Raw genomic sequence first — 12,418 nt, forward strand, 5'->3', positions numbered from 1 at the left:
ATGGGCTCATCATGGCAGGCTAGGAGAATGTCATCACGGAGGGTGGCAGGTACGACCAATAGATACTCTTTGTTGCTGGCACTCGAGTTTTTCTTGTAGAGGACACCCTTTCGGAGGCAGAAGGTCGAGAGACTGCGAGAAAGGTGTCGTGGAAATGTAACATTCTTGCCTTCCAGGTGATCGATGAGAGGGCGTATTTCGCCGTCCTCGCGCTGCCATATGATCAAGTCAGATGCGGTGAGGGCTCCAAGGAATGCGCCATCTTCGTCTATGTCCTTATCGCAAGTTTTGATGGGAGCGCGCGACAACGCGTCGGCATCTTCGTGTTTGCGGCCCGATTTGTAGACGATGGTGACATAGAACTCCTGCAGACGGAGACTCCATCGTGCAAGTCGTCCGGACGGGTCTTGTAGGTTGGCTAGCGAACACAAGAAATGGTGGTCTGTCCCCACATTGAAAAAGCGACCGTAGAAATAAGGCCGAAATTTCATGATGGCCCACACAACCGCTAGACACTCTTTTTCGGAAGTGGAGTAGTTAATTTCGGCACGTGAAAGGGTGCGACTGGCGTAAGCGATCACTCGCTCGACGCCTTCCTGGTGTTGAACGAGAACAGCGCCAAGACCGATGTTGCTTGCGTCGGTACGCACCTCGGTGTCAGCGTCCTCGTCAAAGTGAGCGAGCACGGGTGATTCCTGCGGGCGCTGCCATAACTCGCTGAAAGCTGCGTCCTGCTCGTCCGTCCAAACGAAGGCTGTGTCTTCTCGCGTGAGGCGTATGAGTGGTTGGGCGATCCAGGAGAAATTTGCGATGAAGCGACGATAGTACGCACACAGACCGAGAAAGCGGCGTACTGCTTTCTTGTCACGAGGAGTCGGAAAAGCAGCAACAGCGGATGTTTTGTCTGGGTCAGGCTGAACACCGTCGGCGTTCATGACATGACCGAGAAACTTCAACTCTTCGTGACCGAAGTAACACTTTTCTGGCTTCAGTGTGAGATTAGCGGAGCGGAGCGCCTCAAGTACCGCCTCTAAACGCTTCACATGTTCTTCGAAGGTCGCCTCAAACACGACGACGTCATCTAAGTATACTAAACAACTGTGCCACTTCAGACCCGTAAGAACAGTGTCCATCATTCTCTGGAATGTGGCCGGTGCAGAACACAGGCCGAATGGAAGTACTTTAAATTCGTACAGTCCATCCGGGGTAACAAAGGCAGTTTTTTCGCGATCTCGTTCGTCAACTTCTATTTGCCGATATGCGCTCTTCAAATCTATTGATGAAAAATACTTGGTTCGCCGCAGCCGATCTAACGAATCATCGATCCGCGGAAGCGGACAAACGTCTTTTTTTGTGACGTTATTCAACTTTCTATAGTCAACGCAGAACCTAAGCGTTCCGTCTTTCTTTTTGACAAGGACCACCGGTGACGACCAAGGGCTTTGGGATTGTTGTATGACGTCATCGTGAAGCATTTCTTTCACTTGTGCATTAATCACGTTGCGCTCTTTCGCCGATACGCGATAAGGCAGTTGTCGTATGGGACGAGAATCGTCATACGTGATTATTCGGTGTCTCGTGATGGGCGTCTGGCGTACCTTAGAAGAAGATGCGAAGCACTCCTCCGAAAGGCCTGAATTGATGTCGATGTTGCTGAGCGTCTGAGCTGGGTTGTCCTTTGTCATAGACGCAAAGCATTCAGCAGCGTCTGCTATGGGCTCAGCAAAAGCGATAGTAGTACGACGAAACAGGCACCGATGTTCCTGGCTGAAGTTCGTCACGAGGAGCGCAGAATGCCCACCTCGAAGTATAATGAGAATGCGGGCTGCACATACACCATGATTCAGCATAAGGGAGGTATTGCCCTCTGCAACAGCTTCACCGTCACGCAGATTGTCGCATACGACTGCTACCAGGACACTTGCGCGTGGTGGTAGAGTTACACTGTCCGCGTAAACCCGAAGCGCGTTACGTCGGCAATCGTCGTGGCTGTTCGCTGCTCTCTCTGTCGAAAAAGTCACTGTGCGTGCCCGGAGGTCTATAACGGCACCATACTCTCGCAGAAAGTCGACGCCCAAGTTGAGGTCCCGAGAACAATCGCGGAGTATAGGGCAGCTGGCTGGAAACGTCGACCCACGAATTTGTACTATGACCGTGCACATGCCCAACGGTGTTACGGTATGCCCGCCAGCAGTACGAATTTGCGTTCCAGACCAAGGCGTGAAAACTTTTCTAAGTTCCGTCGCTAGTTTTCCGCACAAGATCGAGTAGTCGGCACCCGTATCCAATAACGCACTAACGTGGCGGCCGTCGAGCACAACAGGTATGACTAGCGAGAGTCTGTCGCTGCGTTCGGCTGCTGTCGTCGCTGAATCGTGCTGAATAGACCGTGCTCGCGTCGATGGGAGGTCTTCGGAAGGGCGATTATCAGCGGCCTCGCCCCCGAAGCTCGCTGCTCTTAGTTTTCCCGGCGAGGGCTTGGCGATCGTCCCTGCGCTGCCATGATAGGGCTTCTAGGAGCTGGGGAAGATCGCCTGGGCCACGGCGAGCGCGACTGCCGCCGCGGTAACAGTGGCATACCCTGCTGGTTCAGGTACTCTTCAATCGCCCTAGGCCTTTCGCCATATCTGGGCCTTGGCGAATTCGCGGCGAAACCTTGCAGTCCAATGCGGTGGTATGGGCATTCACGGTATACGTGACCGGCTTCTCCACAGTGATAGCACAGAGGCCTTCTGTCCGGGGTACGCCAGACGTCAGATTTCCTTTCGAGCGGGCGCCGATCCTCCATACGTTGGATCGGTTGCACTGATGGGAGCGGCGGGACGTATGACGCGTCGTAAGACGTGGCGGGGATGAAATGGGTCGGAGCGCGGACAGGGACTCGCCCCAATGCCTCCGCATAGGACGGCCGCTGCAACTGCCCTGTCACAGGCAGCGCATTGTTGCTTGCGACGGGACCTTGGATCGCTTGCTGCACTTCACTTCTCACGAGGGCAGAAATGGAACCCAGTGTGGGCTGAGGTGGGCTCCTGAGCCGTTGAAGCTCCTCACGAACCACAGAGCGGATAAGGTCTCGGAGAACGTCCAGGTTTCCAAAGGCAACCGCGTCCGTCAGTGAAGCAGCACTCGCGTGTCTGTCATACGTAGCTGAGCGCTGGTCCGAAGGTGAAGCAGCGTTCATTTGCCTTTCATAGAAAGCTGAGCGATGGTACAACATCTTTTCCATCGTGGTGACTTCGGTTAAGAATTCACCCGCGGAATGCTCATAATTCACCCACGAAAATGCTCATAATTGCCTGCACTACAATAAAAAGGCTGCTGATAAGATGCTTCAATTTAGCAGACACTGGTGCAGAGTACAATTTGCTATCTTTTGCACGAGTGCGTGTTCTGCACATACTGAGAGAGATTTAAAGAAGAAATGGCAGGAAGGCTAATCATGGTGCCCATACAGCTTATTTTAATTCTTATTATATGAAGTTGCAGCTGTAGTAAATATTACAGTGCAGCTAGTGCTTCGGCCGGACGATCAAAATTACTTCTCCTCGTCTTCACCTTGTGGGCACTGAAACTTGTTGGGCGGATGCGGCGCTCTTTGTGCCATCTGGAAGAAAACATATCTCAGTTAAAACAAGTCACATGTATTTAAAATTAGAAGTATATGTTCATAAAAAATTATCAAACCTCCCCACGGCAGCCTGGCCCTTGGTGATTTCGGCAATATCTAATATTTGGTCAATGTTGTTTTTTTTGATGAATTGTTTGTAGAAATCTTTTTCAGGGATAGACATCTTTGAGACCATGTTTTCAGTTTTCAGAATAAAAGGAGAGGTCGAACTGACCCTTAGCGCACTGTGTATGCTGTCCTCCTCATCTAGTATTTTTTTAGCAACTCTCGGTCGAAGCTGTCATCTGCGTCTGCTAGATGTGCCGTCGCCGACACTTGGATGATGTCCCCGCGCTCCTCAAGCTCCTTAATGGCACAATTTACGCCTGCAAACTGCGAGAAAGGAGCTGCAGGGGTTACCATCTGCAGAATCGGTTTCCGCGAAGGTCGACTCGCAAAATATATGCATCAATCAGCGGCAAAGTCGCATCACAAACACAAAGTAAAAAACGAACTTCTCGTACGGGAAAAGAGTTCCTTGATTCATTTTTCGACATCGACGTTGGGACGCGATGACGATTTCTTCCATGCGCATGGAACACCCGTGCACGATGTTCCATCGAGATTACCTTGATCTGTTATCAAAATAGGGACTGCAACCAACTATCCAGAAAGCAACGCGAGAAGAATTTCTGGCAGGGCAACTGGTAGTCTCTTGCATCGACCATATAAATATAAGAGCTCCGAATTTCGCCATACAGTCTGCTATCGTCGAAGCAAAACTATCAGACCATTACTTTGTTTGTTGCTCTTTAGCCCGGAAATCGAAACCTCCAACAGGGGTTCGCGGCAAAAGGGAAATATCCATCTGTGATCCCAAAATCTTCTACAGACTGGCATCGGAATACGATTGGGAAGTGTTCTTGGAAAAAGTGTCCCCGATAGACATTTATGATAAACTTGTTGAACTAGTACAAGAGTTTAAGAAAGCGGCTACTCGCGTGGTTGAAATCAGGCAGCGCAATAAAGAAAACTTGTGGATGACCTCCCAAATACTATCTGCTATAAAAGAAAAGGATTTGCTCTGGGCCCAGTCGAAAAGGGCACCTGCTTCTATCCTGCTACGGTCAAAATTTAAGGTTGCAACAAATGAAGTGAATGCAATGATTCGTCAGGCAAAACGAGTACATTTCCGTAACAAGTTTAAGAAAGCAGGCTCAGATACTAGAAAAACATGGTCTTTGGTTAATAATCTAAGAGGTGTCAGAAGCCGTGGCAATGATGGAAAAGATTTCGTGTCGTATTTTGGCACTGATGAAGAAAACATAGCTAATGAATTCAAGTTTTTCTCGCAAGTTTCGGGTAGTGCGCAACAGCATCCCTTATTTTGTACTCTTAAGCACAGCACTGTCGAATCCGCACACCTACCTTTGCTAAGTGAGGATGATTTAGGTTCAATTATTTTCGGTCTTAAGCGAAATAGATCTACGGGAATAGATGGCATTTCAGTTGATGATCTGCGAACCTTGTTCGACATACTTAAAAGAGCGCTGCTGTCGCTGTTCAACAGCATTATCTCAAGTGGCATGATCCCACCGAACATGAAAGCGGCAATTATTACCCCAATTCACAAAGGTGGTGCACATATTAGATACGAAAATTATCGACATATTTCAGTCTCGCCCTGTTTGACTCAAATATTACAAAAACATCTGCTGTTTACAATGACAACTTTCTTAGATAAGCACAAAACCCTGTCACCGCGTCAGTATGGCTTTGTACAAGGTAAAGGGACGGAAGTGCTCTTGGAGGACTTTTCTGACATGTTAAATCGTTCTTTTGAATGTAACCAAGTGGTGTGTGCACTGTTTCTGGATGTCAGCAAGGCTTTTGACAGTGTTTGTCACACTCTGTTATTGTGTAAACTATCCAGGTTAGGCTTCCGTGAGGTGTTTCTTTCGCTTTTGAAAAATTTTTTGCAGCAAAGAACGCAGTACGTCTCGATTAGGCGGGCAAAGAGTGCTTCTTTGCTAATAAAAGCTGGCGTTCCTCAAGGTTCCATAATTAGTCCGCTGTTATTTAACGTCTACGTGAACGACCTTTCAAACGCCGTGCCTGCAGGCCTGTATCAGTGCGCTGACGATACTGTCCTCGCATCCCAGTCAGCGAACTACACTGACTCCCTTTCTTCTCTTCAAGCTGCAGCAACTATTGCTATGGACTGGTTCTCACGCAACCTAATCAAAGTAAACAGCTCTAAGACTCAACTTATATGTTTTCACAGCCCGATGAAGAAAGTAGATTTGAACCAGCAGCTGCTCTTGCACGGATCTAATTGTTCTCAATGTCAATGTCTACCCCTGAGCTATAAAAGTACTGTGAAATACCTAGGATTATACTTTGACAGTGCTCTTTCTTGGAATGACCACTTATCCCACGTTTGTAAAAAGCTCCGAACCGTCTCCTGTGTGCTGTATAACATTAGATACTATATGCCACTTTCAATACGCAAAGCTATTGTAAACGCTCTCGGTTATAGCGTACTGCGTTATGGCATAACGATCTATGGTCACTGTGCAGTTCGTTGGAAGAACAGGATCAATTCTCTCCTAAGATCTTTGTTAAAAAATATTGGCTATGATTTAGGCCTGCGCCCCCATTCTGATGTTTTTAAGGTATTTTCGCTACCTGATTTTGATCGCCTTTTGATGGAAACTATTGTCCTGAAACATTTTTGGTTTAGTGACTATAAAATTCCGTATGTTCCCACACGGCCTCTTCGACCGAAGGAAGCTTTTCGTATTCCCCGAAGGTTTACAAGTTATGGAAAGCGAGTAGGAGATTTTTACGTTCCATTTTACTTCAATAGGTTGCCTCCAAGTGTTCTGCAAAAACTAAATATAAAATTAAAAAGATGCTGCGATACGCTACTTAGTAGGTGTACGACGTTGTACACGAATGCTCCACCACTTATCAAAAGAATCCTGTGAATTCGCTGGTTACTGCAGTATTTGTTGCACTGATCTGAGTATTTTCATGCTATTTTATTTTCCTTCCTTGCTCTTTATTCTGATGTGTTTTTTATATGTAACTTGGGTTCCGCGTCTATTTTTATTATTATTATTTTTTGCCACTCTACTAATTTAATGTTCCGTAACTTTTAATGTGCGTTTCATTTCATTTCATTTCATTTGTGCCCATTTACAAACAAATGGAGGGGGCCAAGGTAAAAGCTGCTTATTGGCAGCTTGAGTGGTCCCTGGCCCCCTTTTCATATTGGCAGAATGGTGGCAAAGAACACTTTCAGAAATGAAAAAAATAAATACCAGTGGGTTACATCAAAATAAAAACATTTCTTTCATTGAATGCATATGGTTTTACGGAATCATGGCGATTTAAATGGTAGTTTTCATCAGACAGATGAGCTCCGATGGTGTCAAGGAGTGGATGTCAATGCCGGCTTCTAGGTAATAATTTAATAACCGTGGCAAGGTATTTGCGACCATTTGATGGCCGTAATTTGTCCTCGAGAAGGGTATGAGCCATTTTTCATGGCTGCGCGTCTCATATGTAGGTGTATTCTCTTTTAAGTTTGCTATATTTGTAATTAAGTTGCTTCTATTTTTTACCTGAAAGTAATAGGTGCGTAGAAGGGTTTGTTTGTAGAGATGATGACTTTTTGTTATGTTGTACTTGGTAAAAAGATTCTCAGTGTGTGAGTTTATGGCGCATTTGCGATAGCGCGTATTATCTTTTTTTGCATCAATAGTATTTTTGAGTGATTGGAAGCTGATGTCGTGCCCCATACAAGATGGCAATAATTTACATGCGAGGCAAACAGTGCATTATAAATGATCAATTTAGATGACGTTGGCATTTCGATGTAGTATACCTCTTACACGGCTCAGTTTCTGGAGTACAAAATCCACGTGAGCGTCCCATTGCAATGTTTCGGTAAAATATACGCCAAGTACTTTTACCGTGTCAACAACCTCTATTTTCTCAGAGTTATAGAATATGTTGTGGGTCAATGGAGTACATGTACCTCTTGTTTTAAAGATGACTGCTTGTGTTTTATTCGAGTTTACTTTTAAAAAGTTGTCCTGGCTCCATTTTGAGAGATGGGTTAGTAGGTTGTTCGCTGCACTAATGAGGCCTGTAAAAGAGTTGTTTGATAAAAAAACACTCGTATCGTCTGCGTAGTTTATGAATTTTGCTTCTCGGTGGATAAGAACTATGTCGTTTATGTAGATGTTAAACAAAAATGGGCTAAGGATACTTCCCTGAAGGACACCTGTTTGTATTTTTCGTGTAGATGATATGTTAGTGTTCATAGCCACATATTGCTGTCGTTTTCTAAGGTAGGATGTCAGTAATTGAAGAGGAAGGCCTCTGATGCCATATCTTTCAAGCTTGAGTATTAGGAGGTCATGGTTTATGCAGTCGAATGCTTTTGTGAAATCTATGAATAGACCAATTACAAGTGACTTATTTTCGAGATTCTGCAGTATATATTCTTTTTGTGCTACTAGTGCTAATTCTGTTGATTTACCTTGTTGAAAACCGTATTGAGCGTCTGTTATTAGTTTATGTTTATTGCTGAAAGATGTTAATTGGTTAAGAATGATTTTTTCAAGACCTTTAGAAAACTGCGCGAGAATAGATATCGGACGGTAATTTTTTAAATCAAGCTTGTCACCTTTCTTATATAACACAATTACTTTTGCAATTTTCATTTTTTCGGGAAAAGTACCTGATGTTATGCATAAGTTATAAATATAAGCTAACACAGGTGCAATGTCAGAAATGACGTGTTTGATAGGTCTTATTTGGAGGCCATCAGCATCGTAGCTGCATGAATTTTTCAGTTTGAGAAAAACTGAACAAACCTCGGTAGGTGTTGTCGGTTGGAAAAAAATAGTGTCCATGGTTGCAGGGAATTGAAATGTACATGGTGGGCTTAGTGATAAATGGGAATCAGTGTCTGTAAAATAATCATTAAATGCGTTAACTAAATTATCTCCGGTTAAAATGCATCCGTTTACAGAAACTTTCTTTATAGGTTCAGTGTTCTGTTTACGCCCCATTAGTTCATTTAACTTGTTCCACATCTTCTCTGTTTGTCCCTCGCATGAAGAAAAAGTACGTAAATAATAGCTATTTCTTGCATTTCTTAGCTGTTTATTTAATTTATTTCTAAAAACTTTGAAGGATTTTGGATTCTCGCTGTTCCGAGATTTTATGAAGCTGGCATAAAGCTTATCTCTTTTCTTTATTTTTTTTAAAAGCTCTTTGGTCATCCAAGGTTTCCGATAAGCTTTCTGGTTTCTTTTCTTATGTATGAAATGTTGCGCATAAACAGCTGAGAATTTCTTTAAGAAGATGTTGTATGCTGGCTCTGCCTCGTTTTGTTGAAAAACCTCCTTCCAAGATACTTGTCTCAAGGCATCCTGAAAGGCAGTTAGTGTGTGCTCGTTTATTGTCTGAAATGTTTTTTCAGTGTTATTTTTTTCGGTGTCGTTTGCTCTTGTGTGGATAAACATGACTATTGGCATATGGTCACTGAGAGGACAGTTTAAGACTGCACTAGTTACTAAGAAAGGACTATAGTTCGTTATAAAGAGATCAAGAGTGGTTTTCGTAGTTTCTGTTACTATCGTGAAGGTTTCAACCGCATTTATACATCCGCTTGCCACAAAAATTCTTTGAAATATCGTTTTTCTAGCACCATCGGAACTCATATCAATGTTGAAGTCTCCTCCTAAGACCACTTTATATTTGTTTTCTGACGCAAATTCTAGCATGCGCTCTAAAAAAATGAAAAAAGGTTCCAATAAACCATCCGGCGGGCGGTAACATACTGCAAAGAGTACACCCGGTGTTTGTACACACAACATTTCACAATTTTCTGTCATACAAGAATACTCGGCTAACAGTTCACATGTTAGAGAATCATCTATCAGAACAGATACTCCTCCACCGCGACATGAGGTTCGGTTTTTATAAAACACTTTTTTGCAAGGCAGGCGAAAAACATCATCAGAGCAATGCCATGTTTCGCTTAGCATGACTACATTACACTGATTATTTATATCAGAAAAAAAGGTTTCTAATTCTGGTAGCTTGCTGGAGACTGATTGAATGTTCATATGTATGAAAGACAGTCCCTTCTTTTGAGTGGCCAATAATGTGAACCAATCCTGCTTGCCAATACATCCCAGATGATTCATTTCGGCAAAGAGTCAAATAATAGCAACAACAAATTGGCGTTCATTGCAATAGAGCACGAAGATCATTTTCACCCTTAACGACAACTGCCGATTCACCGTTTGCCCTACGTACGAGAACTTTTCCATTCGAGTGCCACACGAACTGGTATCCCGCCTCCTTTGCCCATTCTTTGGCAGTGGCGAGGAGTTTCCTCGAGCGAGAGGTTAGTTTTTCGTTAATGAAGATGTTGCCCTGATTGTCTCTTAAGGCTCGCCTTTTGGCAATCCACGCATCCTTCAGTTCCTGCCGTGCAAGACGGATAATAATTCCTCGCATTTTCCCTTGCTTTGCCGGGAGCCTGTGAACTGCCACAACATCTTCCTCGCATAGAGGTTGAAGTTCAAGCTTCTTTGCAAGATCATTTACCCTTTCGAGTAGGTTTTCATTGACAGCCTCAGGTACACCGTGTATCTCAATGTTAAGACGTCTGCAGTGCCATTCAAGTGCGTCTATGTCAGCCTCAATCTGATTGAGCTCTCTCGGAGAAGCGTACTTCTCTATTTTTTCTACTTTCTGTTTGACAGTGTTTAATTCCTTTTCGTGGCTCTCAAGCCTTCGTTGAATTTCATCAAAGTGATCGGAAAGTGTTTGGATGGACTGTTCAATCCCGTCTACCTTGTTTGGCAGACTAACAAGCAAGTTTAGTTTTTGGTCCATTTCAGCAAGTTTTTTGATTACCTCACTTTCATTCTTACATGCTTTAGCAGAGGAGGAGCTTTTGCTTCCTGTATGTTTATCTGCGTGGTTCCGCTGCCTGTCGGGCTCTGCCACTCAAGCCCAATGAGGCTTTGGCAGGCCGGATGTTTGTACATTTTTTCAATACTTGGCGCAATAAAGTATTATTATTATTATTATTATTATTATAATTATTATTATTATTATTATTATTATTATTATTATTACGTATATTCGTATTCATTTACGAATATCACCACGGCCGCGGAGTGCTTGCACCAGCCTCCGCAGCCAGCTTTGCATATACAGCTTGCGTGCGAGATATTTCTGCAATTTTCTGACAACTAAAAAAGAAAAAAGAAATGAAGCGGTTAGCGATATTGAGGCACTTCTCTTTTTTTTTTTGAAGAAAGGATTGGCTCACCTCCAGACGCACATCGTAGTCCACGCTTTTCATCTGGGCGACACATTTGCCGACGATGTCCGACGGGCCTCTTGCGTTCACCGATTCTTCTCTCACTGCGTAAACGTGCCTGCTATAGAACAACTTCGCGCCCATGCGTAAGCAGCACTTCTTGAAGTAGCGATCGATATTTTCTATTTTTCGAAAAGCGCAAAGCAACGCACGCCGATCACTCGTCAACGCGCAGCGCGCGGCGCGGCCGTCAACAGCGGTGCCCCCAACCTGAAATCTGCGCTGGATGGGCGCACGTAGCGCTGGGTGTACCGGTACAGTGGCGCCGGGTAACCAGATCTCGAGGCCTATAGCAGCCTTCGTGAATATTACGACATCCGTTGTCCGCAATAAAATAAGGTACAGTAGCTTCGAAAGATTTAAAATCAAACGCAGCGTCTCCTGGGACCCACCTATTCTGAAAATTGCCGGGACGTTTAGTTAGGATGGGCTCTCCGCAGCAAGCAGCACGTGTTACGACGGGGTAGGTGAGCCTCAGCTAGGCGACTGTCTACTGCCGTCCCATCGTGTTGAGCGATCGGGCAGTGACGAGACGCTCTCCCTATGTGTATAATTATACTCCAGCTTCGTTCTTGACACCTTTTATGTACTCCCCGCCCCTCCTTGTATCCGTCAACTCCTTCCTAATATTGTTTTTCCGTTAGTCACAACTACACTCTTCAAAATTCACCTGTTTGTTGAACGGCGCTACGGCCGCTAAAATTCCCACATTTCTGTTTCTGCATGAACTTCGAGGCCATGCATCTACCCGCCCTCTAACCTGTTGCGGTGGTTTCTTCGCTTCCGTAGCCCAGAATCTCCGTCCTTGACATATTTTTCTGTGTGCAAATCAGCGTTGTGTAGGTCTTTCTTTCTTGTCTTGTCTTAAAGCGATGCCTTCTTTGCTTTTTCCATTGACTTCCCCACTACTGCTGCTGCTGCTGTCTTGCACGCTGCGTCGGAGGTTGTTCAGCGCGCGTGTTCAGAGCTAATGTGGCGTCGATCGCCACATTAGCTTCTTGACAGCTGTAATTATCGGTGACGCTCCGCAAAAGCACCGCATAAATTGCAGCGCTTACCTTTCTACTATACCCAAGTCCAGAGGCAAGCTAGATAAAATTGTAGAGAGGAGGCTTCGAGGAGGCTCTTTCTGGTATTGATGGTGATTCTAGTCTGATGTTGCCCTAGGGGACCTTCTTCATTAGCACCTACTCTGGCCTTCTAATTGCCCATGCCCCCCCCCCCCCCCCCCCCCAAAAGAAAGAGAACTGCGCGACCTGCAAGTCGCCAGCCCACTTTTCGTTCAAGCTTATTATTTAAGTGCAGTTCCGTCTCGTTGAAAACGACAACACCTTGTCACTGCCCTGTTCACTTCCACAAGCTCGAAGCCTTTCTCTCGGCTGACTCTCCAT

At 44.9% G+C, this 12,418-nt stretch overlaps 1 long non-coding RNA gene across 1 annotated transcript; it reads right to left on the bottom strand.

The window, feature by feature from the left end:
- Positions 1 to 3,472: 3,472 nt before the first annotated feature.
- On the bottom strand, positions 3,473 to 11,904 carry LOC135921168 (uncharacterized). The gene is made up of 3 exons (XR_010570479.2): positions 11,788 to 11,904; positions 10,977 to 11,071; positions 3,473 to 3,604 (listed from the first exon to the last, which is right to left on the bottom strand). It is a non-coding gene; the product is annotated as an uncharacterized lncRNA (long non-coding RNA).
- Between the last annotated feature and the right edge of the window lie 514 nt (positions 11,905 to 12,418).

The sequence above is a fragment of the Dermacentor albipictus genome, chromosome 8 (assembly GCF_038994185.2).
Source record: "Dermacentor albipictus isolate Rhodes 1998 colony chromosome 8, USDA_Dalb.pri_finalv2, whole genome shotgun sequence".
NCBI classification, from domain to species: Eukaryota; Metazoa; Arthropoda; class Arachnida; order Ixodida; family Ixodidae; genus Dermacentor; species Dermacentor albipictus.